Source organism: Mytilus galloprovincialis, chromosome 1, assembly GCF_965363235.1.
Source record: "Mytilus galloprovincialis chromosome 1, xbMytGall1.hap1.1, whole genome shotgun sequence".
NCBI lineage: Eukaryota > Metazoa > Mollusca > Bivalvia > Mytilida > Mytilidae > Mytilus > Mytilus galloprovincialis.
In genome coordinates, this window is record NC_134838.1 from 111,282,087 (window position 1) to 111,294,765 (window position 12,679).

At 32.7% G+C, this 12,679-nt stretch overlaps 1 long non-coding RNA gene across 1 annotated transcript; it reads right to left on the reverse strand.

Moving 5' to 3' along the window:
- Positions 1 to 7,326: 7,326 nt before the first annotated feature.
- Positions 7,327 to 8,803, reverse strand: LOC143054728 (uncharacterized). Its single transcript, XR_012971817.1, has 2 exons — positions 8,677 to 8,803; positions 7,327 to 7,716 (listed from the first exon to the last, which is right to left on the reverse strand). It is a non-coding gene; the product is annotated as an uncharacterized LOC143054728 (long non-coding RNA).
- Between the last annotated feature and the right edge of the window lie 3,876 nt (positions 8,804 to 12,679).

A 12,679-nucleotide genomic window follows, 5' to 3' on the forward strand; every position in this document is an offset into this window, starting at 1 on the left:
ATTCCACAGACCAACTTAGCTTGCTTAACTGTATAAGGTTTTTTTTCAGATAATTAAAACATTCATTTTCTGACTTGAATATCCAAGTCCCTTGTTATTATTTTCAAAAAGAAGGTTGAGGTATCCATTGATTCCTATTACAAATTAGTTATTAATAACACCAAAAATGAAGGGAAGGATGATCAATAAATATAACAGGTAACTTTCAATTGCCGACTATACTTTTTTCTAGAATTGTGTACGATTGATCGTAATGTAGACAGATGTAACCAGAAACAAAATCAAATAGTCAATACGTTACGTTTTAGCAGTAGGTAAAGTGTGTCAATCACTGACCCATCATCTAGATATATAAAGTACATCTTTGAAATAAATCAATTATCCATCATGTAAACATTATATACAGTCCGCCAAAAGTTAAGCACCACCGAAGTATAACTGGCAATATTTTTTAACTATTACGAAAACAATATTAATGTTTGGTGTTATGAATTACCTTTAATATACTAGTACACTAAGAAAATTCATTACGACCAAAAAGATTGAACTCCGATAAAGCAGTCAAGCAACCTCTTAACAAAGGTCATCTGCGCGTTTACAAATACACTGTTTCTCCAGGTGGTCGTGTTAGTGTTCGTATATTGGTCCGTCGACTTCATAGAGGCCGAAGAGCAAGTCGTGGTGTATAGAGACCTGTACTTACGAGCAAGCACTCTACCGTCAGGTTTCAATGGGATAGTGACTATATATGCTTGAACATAAGAAGCTGAGAAAACACTCATTGGTCAGATGGGAGTCAGTTTCTTTTACTGCCAGTAGACGCCATAATACGAATTTTTCGCGGGGAAACAAAACGGCATATGACTAAAACAATGTTTGCACAAGGACTGCACTCAGTGCTGGTGGTGTTCCAATACAGGGTTGCTTCTTGTACCGTTATAAGCTGGGTATGCATATTCTGCAGGGTAACATAAACGGACAGACATACACCGATTTGGTGCCTTAAAACATTGTAGTCCCTCATTTTAATAATCCCCCACTTGCATCGACATTGCCAAGACCCTTGTACATGGACGACAACGCTAGACCACACATGGCAACGATTTTAACCGAGTTCAAAAAGCAACAAGTCATTTACACTATTTTTTGGCCTTCCATGTCTCCATACATAAACACTTTCAAACATGTCTGAGATGCCATTGGTGGAAATCTCAATCGCAGAGATCCACCTTCACAATATTTTCTTGATTTAAAAGTGGCATTTGTTGTTTAATGCAACAGATTTCCTCAACTAAAGTTTTGAAGGCTTGTACCGAGAACGATACGCCGTGTTATGCAACTGTCCCGGAAGAGAGCTTGTTACACATGCTATTGACTCAAATATTGACATTAATTTTGCCGAACATACCAAAGACTATGTGTAGAAAATTTTAATGATATAGGGTGATCAATTGTTATAAAAAAATAAAATCACAGTGAAACTTTAATTCCGTTTCTGAATTGTGTAATTTACACTATTTCTTTGAACGAAAAACATACATGCATAGAACCTTTATAAGTGACAAAAATTATATTTGGGGTTTGTGTATGGTATACATTAGCAAAATTGCTATATAATTTTCGAGGAATAATTGATTTTTTAAATTTGAAAAAAAATCAATGCAATAAAAATAGGTGGTGCTTAACTTTTGGCGGACTGTACACATTAATCGCCATTTAAAGTTTTTATAGCGAAGACATGTTGTGGATACATCTTCATTGCAACAAAGACTGCGAAATATATTTTAACGCAGTTTTGTCAAGTCTTTAGTTTCCAACGTAGTGATTTCTAGTGTCTGTGACTTTGCTGTATCCAGCAATATCAATTGTCTTGTTTTTTTCTTTGACATTAATGTATTATTGATATCATTATATTTTTTTGATGAACCAATGCTAAACGTTAGACTGTGTTCTGTGAAGCCCGTCATGATTTACATCTATCCAAACATTAACAATGATAAACTTGATAAATCTTCCTTATTATTAATGCAATTTCTTTCAAGACGAACCAACTTCGAGGACGATTTTTATATATCTTGTAAAATAAATATTGATAAAAAAAAATGCTTCCAATAAAATGTTCTTGTGTTTGTCACCCTTTTTTCACCATTGACCATAACATACCAAAATAAAAAAAAAGTAGTCGTTTATGTATATCCCATGGCATTCAGTTTCAGTGACAATTTAATTAAATATCATGTGAATGCCAAAGGGCTATACTAACAAATATACCATATGTTGAAGTGAAATAAATGTTAAAGATAATAGGATAAATTTTCCGATACATATATATATACATACAAAAACAATTTCAACATCCGCAGCTACAAGCTAATCAGTAAAACTGAAAATCAATATTTTTTTTCGAAATTTTTAATGAAAAACTGAAAACTTTTTGTACATAAAACTACACTAAAAATTGTTTCTTTTTCGGATAATAACAGTAAATAACATCTATGTACATCGTGTATGAATTAAACTGTATGTTGTTCTTTTCGGGTTTTTTTTCTTCGAATCTTCCATTTTCGATACTGACTGACACAGATAGGATTTTTGACACGAGATCCTATATTTATTTACACAAACGCTGCAGAATGAACACATGTTTTCAATTGATATTTTTCTTGTTCAATCTATGACTTTGAATATGGTGCTTCTTCATTTTCATGTTCTTATGTTTCATTCTTCTTTTATGTTTATTACGCGTTCTCTTTTCCAGTCGTTGTTTTAACGTTTCGGTGCCTCTGTTCTTTTTCCTCTTCTGGGTTAATGCACCCGACTGGCGCGATAACTCTTGTTTCACGGTGTTCAAATTAACATTTCTATCCAAATGTCCATGCAATGCTTTAAAATGCCTTTTCTGTGTTCCTATAGGATAATTTACATATTTATTCCTATTTCTCTTAATTTTGTGAACGTTGGGTATTCGTTTTTCCCTTGCAGATCGTTTCAATCGATTGACCTGTGACAGTTCAATTGTATTCGGATCATGAAAACGTTTTACTCTTGAAAGATCCTTTTCATGTAATGCAAATTCAATCGATCTTTTAGAACGTTTCATTCTGGACAAGTTCGGTTCGTAATGAGAAACTGTCAAAGTTTTATATGGGGACCGTTTTAATCGTTTGACACGAGTGAGCCTGAATGAGTCTACCTCAAGATCTTTAAAACGTTTAGCTCTTGAGAGTTCAGGTAAAACTACTTCACTAGCTCTTTTTGTCCGTTTAACACGTGATAAACCAGGTTTTAATGATCGTTTTAAGCGCTTAATTCTCGACAATTCACGTTCATAGTGTTCATCTCTTTTCATACGCTTTACCCTGAGAAGCATTGCATCTGTATCCTTCAGCCTCTTAACCCTCCTTAAATCATTTTCAAGTTGGAGTTCTGAAGTTTTTTCTGCTTCTCTTTTGATGATTGTATGACTCTAAAACACATAGAAAATAAATATCAATTAAAGTAATAAAGAAACTCATTCAGTGACATGGCAAAGCTTAGATTTAGAAGACGTAACTAAAAAAAAATCTATCCATTTGAAATACTATATGTTATCATAGCCAGTTCAACACATTGGTGTCGTAACATACGCTATAATATTAGTCAAAAATAACTGTCGTCTTGTTATTTTGTATGCATTGCTTGTTGTGACCAGAATGTCAAATTCTAATCAACTACTTTGATTTTGTTTAAACCTCCAGTGTGTTCCTCTTATTGTTCTTATTTTTGCCTGTTTTTATTCCATTACTCCTTTTCTATCATTGAATAAAACCAGTGTTAATTCTTTGTCAAAATGCAGTTTACAACAACCGAACTGACATTTAAAAGACATATTACAACCTCTAAGTGTGTCAAATGCACCTCATTTATGATACAGTTTAAACTTTAAAATCTGCATGCGTCCTATTTATTATATATTCAAAACTAACAAGATTTCTCTTTAAATGCAGCCAAAGGAAGTAACTTACCTTTTTCCTAACAAACATAGAAATAATAAAAACGGGGAAAATTTCCAATCCAATTACGCAGTATTCGATAAATTTACGTTTCAGAATAACGAAAATGTCTTACCCGTACTGTCTCTGTTAAAGTTGAAAAACAGAATACAAGAACTAGAAACACGGGTACCACCATGATGCAGAAGGAATAAAATGTATATTACATAACAACTAATTCAGTTCGAAAATGTCCACAAACGGGCGATCAATAACAACAGCATCAACCCGCAAGAAATTCTAATGTCGTCTGGCAACATAATCACGTGGTTTGATGGTTATTAAAACGATCGATTTGGACAGCCGAGATTGTTGTAATGTATTGAATATATCAAGTCGTAATTATAAAATTTCTTTGAAAATTACATAACTTCATAAAAATAATGAGATCACTCTAATATCACAGCTTTTTAGTTATTTTTTCTTTCTAATACATTATAAATAAAATTGGATTAATGATTTTTGTCTGTATGTTCAACAGAAAGACAATGGGTGGCATCACAGATTTTTGTTTAAGATATTTTAAACAACCTGGACGTATTGACTTACACTGGGGCATATCTTTTTTATATTTAGTCATGATTGAATAAAATGCTTTGAATAGATATCATAAAAACAAATGTTTCTACAGAAAGCGATTCAGTGAAGAATGTTTTAAAATTATCTTGCAACCCTCATTTCTACAAAAATGAATCCATTATTTTTTTAAATAGAAATATTTTGTTGTCAAATTAACGTTCGTTTATTGAGAAACACATACTTATTTAGCAAAACTTTTAGGAATTTTGGTCCTCAATGCTCTTCAACTTCGTACTTTATTTGGCCTTTTTAACTTTTTTGGATTCGAGCGTCATTGATGAGTCTTTTGTAGACGAAACGCGCGTCTGCGTATATACAAAATTTAGTCCTGGTATCTATGATGAGTTTATTTATTAGAGCATCGAATACTTGGCAGTTGTTATCAAATAATTCGGTTTTGTTTTGTAACCCGAATTTGTTTTTCTCTATCGATTTTATATATCGGTATACTACTATTGCCTTTATTTCGAATATTCATATTTTTTTTAGGTCAAGTGGCATTAAAGACTTAAGTCACAGATTTTTATAATATTTTTTATAAAACTGCAGGAAGTTGAACTTGAACTGAAAATAACAATATTAAGATATAATTTATTTATTCCAATTAATTTATTAACTATTATTGAATGAATTATCTTTAAAGAAGTGTAGATTTGTATATACAGCACGTAAAATTAGGCAAGAGATGAACGTTCTCAAAATTGTATAAAAATCATAAAATCTCCCAAAATCCAATGCATAGAATTTGATGTTATTGCTTCATAAATTTCCGTTTGATTAAAACTGACTTTAAACTATAATATGTGACGAACGTGATGAATTCAACTTTCTCATCGTCAGCTTCCCATAGCTCAGTAGTGAATTGCCCCCTGTCCCTTCGTTTGGCGTTTACATATCTCAATTGAAACGTTACGCTGGTGCATGTTCGAACTAAATGAAATAACTGCTTCAGCAGAGTAATGAAATGGACACTCCTTCAGTTTCGGTCACCTTCACAAACTGGATTATGTTTTAGGCTGAAGCAGCGTATAAAAACCAATAATCAATCAGCCAACTAAAACCGACCGTGCAAGGGATGTATAGCCATTCAAGGTCGTTAATAATTTCTATTTGTATAAACGAATATGCTCCAACATAGAAAAAGACAAACACTGAGTCAACTGGAAAACTGAACGAAGAGAACAAATAAACAACACTACTAGTAATTAAAAAAAGCGGATAGATTTTTGTAATTGGAACTTAAGGTTCTTTATCAAGATGGAATTAACAGAAACAATTGCAAGGGTTTTAGGCGAAATCATCGTTAGTGTTTTGAATGTTAATATGGTTTGTTACATCTCCCCCATGTTTTACATTTTGAGGTATTTGGATTTATAAATGTAAATAAACTCATCCTAGATACTAGGATTGAAATTTTATAGTTGTGCTACACTCGCGTTTCGTCTACAAAAGAGTCATTAGTGACGCTCGAATAAAAAAATATTGAAAAGGCCAAATAAAGTAAGAAGTTGAAGAGATCTAAGGACCAAACATACCGTTAAGTGTTGTTAAATACAGCTAAGATAATTTAATCCTGAAGTAGAAAAGCCTTATAGTATTTCAAAAATTCTAAGTGTTGTAAACAGTTCATTTATAATTATGACCATATCAATGATAATTCATGTCGACACAGAAGTGCTGACTACTGTGCTGCTGATACCCTTTGGTAATAAAAACTCCCTCAGCAGGTGACATCAACCCAGTGGTAAGTACACACCATATTGGAATTTATAAGTACATACAGACGTATAACACATTCAAAGGATTTTCACATTCAATCATTTCATTTGAAAAAAACATTGCCACTGTTTTATAATAATAATTCATTATAACACACTTTCTTTGAGTTCTTTGGACTGGATATCCCAAATTTATACACCAAATATCTGAGAATTAGGCCAACTTGGTAAGTGTAAAATAAAGAAATTCTAAGAAGATCTTGGATGTATTCTACACAGAAAAAAGTAGTTGCTTTAGAGGTGTCATTCTTTTCATAGAGTTGTTAATAACCCGGTGAGACATGTTGTCATCATGGAAATCATATTGAACATGATATAATCTGAGATATATATAAATACCTTCTGTTTACCCGGTTAATATTATTTGTAACACTATTGCATATAGATAGTTTGAATTCTGTTTGTCTACACACATCTATTCAATTTGTATTTTTTTTTTTCAATGTGATTATTGAACATTTTTGGTTTTGATGAAACTCGCTTAAGGTTATTCAATATTTGTAATTAACGTAAAACATAAGCTCATACACATATCTATCCTTATCACTTTCTATAGGTACCCGCCCAAAGTTGGACACTGTAATTCGGTGGTTGTCATTGGTACATTGTGACAGACACACTTTTTGGATTAGAAGAAATTTCAAAGAAATGAACAAGAATATTAACATTTTATTCCAAATTGATTAATGTGATCTCATTAGAGGAGATTGGAGTTGTTTGATCACTAAAATTCCCATCAGACTGTTAAATTAAATGTGTTATGTATCGCCCAAAATTCGCAAGGTTAATTGATTTAATTTTATTGAATTTTGATTATCGGAGGAAATTTTCTCTATGTGAATGAATGATTGATATTCAAATATAGATATTTCAGAATACATTAGTTATGACATTGGTTAATAACTTTTCACCTTCTGCTGATTTGAAAAGAAACGAAACAATGATAACATCATTTATAAAATAGTTTAAAATAATTTTGCTATAACAAGTTCAAAACTCATGATGTACGTCCATGGACACAGAATGAGTTGTGTGCAGTGACTTTATGGTGCAGCGCCATGAACACAGAATGAGTTGTGTGCAGTGACTTTGGCTTCTGTACTGTGACAGACATATCCAGATTCACAGGGACACTCTATTGAACGCAGGTTTGGATTACTTCTGGAGGTGGCATTAAACGGGTCACATGATTCTTGTTGTTTCCGTAGGGGTTGACATGTCCCAGGAGCATCAAACAAGAACCGCTTTCTTTGGGATCCTTCCTTACAACATTCAGTTGGATTACAATCTGCAGCTTTTCTGCATACTGTGGCCTGGCCCACTGCAACCTGAATGCAGAAATTAAATTCATTCTTAAATATTAAATAGATGACATTTTAACAATTGAACATTGGAATAAATAAAATATTGAATAGCATTAAGTTTCGCAAAAATCTATTTGTTATGTTATTTGTACAACATATTGGTTTGAATCTAAAAAAATGATATTGCATGAAGTTATTTTTTATCATCAAGACAAGGAGGGATTCTTCTAACACAAATATTTTTTATGAAAATAACAGTTGTCTTGCTTCCCCATTTACACCTTATATTTACATGGTCAAATTATTAAATTATTTTTTATGCCCCATCTACGATATATGTTTTCTGGTCTGTGCGTCCGTCCGTCCGTCCTTCCGTCCTTTCGTCCTTCCGTCTGTCCGTCCGTTCGTTCAGGTAAAAGTTTTTGGCCAAGGCAGTTTTTGATGAAGTTGAAGTCCAATCAACTTCAATCTTAGTACACATGTTCCCTTTGATATGATCTTTCTAATTTAATTGCCAAATTAGAGTTTTGACCCCAATTTCAAGGTCTACTGAACATAGAAAATGATAATGCGAGTGGGGCATCCGTGTACTATGGACACATTCTTGTTTTACACTGTGAATGTCCTGTTTTCGATTATCTTACTTTAATTGTGTGCTTTGTGGGTATTAGTACTCTTAAAATTTTCGGCTTCTATCGCCATTGACGAGAAACATCTATGTGTTACTTCATTGTGATTTCATACATGACGATGTAGTTTTAATGTATATTATAAACCAAGTATGAGCACCGTTTCCAAGTACATTATAGTATATTACAGTTCAAAAATTAAAAAAGCATCACAAAAATACACTCGTAAAAATAAAAAAAGCAGGCGACTAAAACCATGTTGAAATATGGCTTTCACATGGAAGGCCATTGTTCATGACCACTGTTCATTACCCGAGTTAAATCATATAATAATGTAATAATGACACTAACTTACCGTAGTAATCGTAATTATAAATACGAGAGAAGCTTTCATGGCTGTCGTAGAACTAGTGCTCGTTCAAAGATAAGATACATAGGTTCATCAAATGACGTAAAAGTTCAAAAATTATACCGTGTTCAAAAAGTTATTGCGGATTAGCTTTAACGTGCTGACAGCGTGACAACTAGCTCACACGAAAAATCATACTTAACGTCTACATTTCGACTAGAGGTTGTGTTTTTATACACCCTGCATAGTCAAACGGACGCCCTTTTTAAGCAAGAGTTTTGATGCCGGGCAGTAGGAGAACATGAGTGACCATGTTTCTATTGCCGAGTCAACCATTGAGGTTACTTTTAAGTGTCCATCTATTATTATATATTCATTATCTTGTGAACTGATATATTCCAGAGACATCTAAGTCTTCATTTGTCAGGGTTTTCATTTTTTATATAGTCTTTGTAATTTTACATATTATACACTAGCTGTTTTATGATGAAAAATCAAGATAGTCCGGTGGTGCAAATCTCTAAGTCGAGATAAAAGTTTCTAGACAAGTATATATACATATGAAATCATCAAAACTAAGAAGAACGCGAACGGCCAAGAGTGTAGGCAAGTGTAAATTCTACTTCAGTGTAATAAAAGAGGGATGAAAGATACCAGAGGGACAGTCAAACTCATAAATCGAAAATAAACTGACAACTTCATGGCTAAAAATGAAAAGGACAAACAGACAGATCATAGTACACATGACACAACATAAAAAACTAAAGAATAAACAACACGAACCCCAAAAAAACTAGGGGTGATCTCAGGTGCTCTGGAAGGGTAAGTATATAACTGCGGTAATCCGGATGTGAAAGTACCACTGCAACTGCTAAAAAAGAGGCGGAAGATACAAAAAAGAGTATCATTATGAGTGGGAGAGAGACTGACAAAATCGAGTCAAAACACACGAAAACAGAATGAACAGTCTTTAAACTAATTCTTAAATTTACTTGTTACTTTGTGACTGGTAATATGAAAGACTGACACTGTATCATCAGCTGTACAAAAAGAACAACTTATCTTATTCTACTTTTTTATTAGAAAAATACAGTCAAACTTAATTTAATGATATACAAGTTTTGTCAGTGTAATTACACCATATTAAGAGTTTACCACGTTTTTATTTTCGTTTGTTATTTCTACGTTAATTTCGTGTTTTTTCCATAATTTCTGTGCTGAATCACACCCATAGATACAGGTAAAGAATCTGAAATTAGAAATACATTAAATAAATAGGTTATCGATCTAAAATCTCAAATTATACTCGACAAAGATAACAAAATATAAAAGATAAAAGCAGGCATCTTAAATTAAGACTGGAATTTATCATAACCAATGTTGCACGAGCTCGAGGAGCTGTATATGCTTTTTTGACTTGAGCACATGAATTCACTAGTAAAGTGACAAGAGTAAGTACAATGAACTCTAAATTGACCAAATTAAGAATTAGTTGCAGAACTTGAAAAACCATACTACCGACTGTATCTTTCACATATTCAATGTGTGATCCGGTATAAAAGCAGTCTAAAATGTTTGTTTTATTTAGCACAATCCGCTAGTATTTCTGTTCTTCCGATTCTAAATCTACAAATGTTTTCTTTTCAATTAATATTTCCGTACACTATCGCATAATATACCTTCAAATCAAGATACAGAGCTAACAACTGTAATAGTGCTGTGCAATTTCAACATTACATAAACATGTACAGCATTCATTGCAAACAATGCTAAACGGAACAAGATGATAACTTATAATGACTTACAGTGCCATCAATGAAGACAGTAATACTAGTCCACCCATTACCAGAAACACCATGCCTTTAAATATGGGTCTTGTTTGTTTATATACGTCAGAAAATGCAGCTACACCAACCACTCTTACTGCTGAATCTAATACTGCCATATTGGAAAATAGTACCCCTATAGGATGAACATAATGTAAGATGAACATAAAACTATTTACATGCTTTTTTTATTCTGTCCACATTTATATACAATATTAGGTCAATGTCAGAAAGACAATAACAATCAAATCCAAGGAGTAAACAAAGACTCACAAAACCAAAGGACATTTACATCAACAGTTATAAATATCAGAAAAATATAAACTGTTCAGTATGAGGCTGAGAAACTTGGGAAGGGCGAGTTTCTATCCGTCTTTCTTAATTTATTTCGATCGTTTAACCCAGATAGATGAGGAAATGTTTCCAAACCCTTTAATAGAGACGAATGTAATCGTAATTTGGAAATTAGAAAACTTTTACTTTTAAGCATTTTTGCTGTTTAGTTGGATGAAAGCTATGCTACTCTATGATGACATATGGTCAATATACCATTTGGTAAAACATTCACAATAACTTATTATTTTGACGTCACATTTACAATTCGAGTCCATACTCAACTGCTGGCCCCTAGTACAATCTATTAATTGGTTCCATATATATATTCCAAACTGTAACAGTTATATAAATATAAAGTCACGTCATAATTAAGAATAAAAACTATAATGATGGCATATAGTCAATATACCATTTGGTGAAACATTTGACTAATAACAATTTGTAATGGGTTTCATATATTCCCAAATATTATTTTAAGTCCCGACATAACTAATTTAACTACTAGTAACCGAGAGTTTTAAAGTATTATACTGCCCATTCTCTCATATTGTTTATTTGATTATTTACTACAGTTAGAGAAGTAAACGTCGAGTATGTTCATCCGTTTACCTTGTTTATCAGGACTGACTTTTCTGGATAGTATTGCGTTTATCATTGTTTCTCCACTGTCACCTATTACTCCAATTCCAATAACTAAAAACAAAAAATGTATGTATGAGAACAATATACATTGCGTAAATTCTAACCCAAAATGAAATGTTCAATAATTTATTTGTAAGATTTGGCATGAAAGCTGACTAACTCACATTTGATATAATAAATAGGTTTTTTGTACACATTAGTACACAAGTAGTGCAAAGTTATGTCCTGCACAAAATATTGGAAATCGCTAAAACGACAGTGCTTGTTAATATTTTTTCAGTGATATGATTTAATTTTAAACATCCAAACTTCTTGAGCTCTGTGTATTTAGTCTACAAGATCGCATTCTAGGAGTTTATTATTTAACTAACCTTGTGAATAAGGACATAAACACACTAAGAATACGCAATGGTATTCATTTAACCTGTATTTACCTGTATATAGCATCCAGCTATGCATTGCAAGACCATATGCAATATAACTGACTATAGATGACAAATTACAGACTTGTAGTATTATTTCATCAGGTATATAACGCTGTAATATAGCTATGATCAATGGCGCAAAGATGCACTCAGCAATTGATAAACCTGCTCCATACCACCCTATACGTTCTGAACTCCAACAAAACGGCCAACCTAACTTATAAAGATTACTAATTGGTGAGTATGCAGTTCCTGCTAGTTTTAGTAGGATAAAAACAAACAGCCAGGAGAAAATGTGTTTCCTATTTCCTATGTCTGCGTCGGTAATCATCGACCAGATTTGAGATTTCAGTGAAACAGAACAAACCTTAATGTTATGTTTGGCTGGTTTAGGCCTTTGTTCTTTCAGAAATACAACTATAGATAAATCAAGAATAAAAAGAATACCAGCACACATGAAATACTGCGGTAAATATCCAAAATAATGAATGGAATAACCCGTTATAATCTGTGCTATAAAGAAACCAATGCCATTTGCTGAAGTATAAAGAATCATCACGAATGATCTTTGTTTATCCTTTGAAGTAGTGTCGGCCATAATGCCTGACGAAGCAAGATCATATGTATAGTGTGTTCCCGAGAGACCATTGAATACAGACGATACCAGGACCAGATACACATCCAAGCTGTTGTAAACTACATATGTTCTGACACTCATGCCTATGAGCAACATTGATACATTCCATACAAGTAAGAATTTTCTACCAATTCTATCAGTCA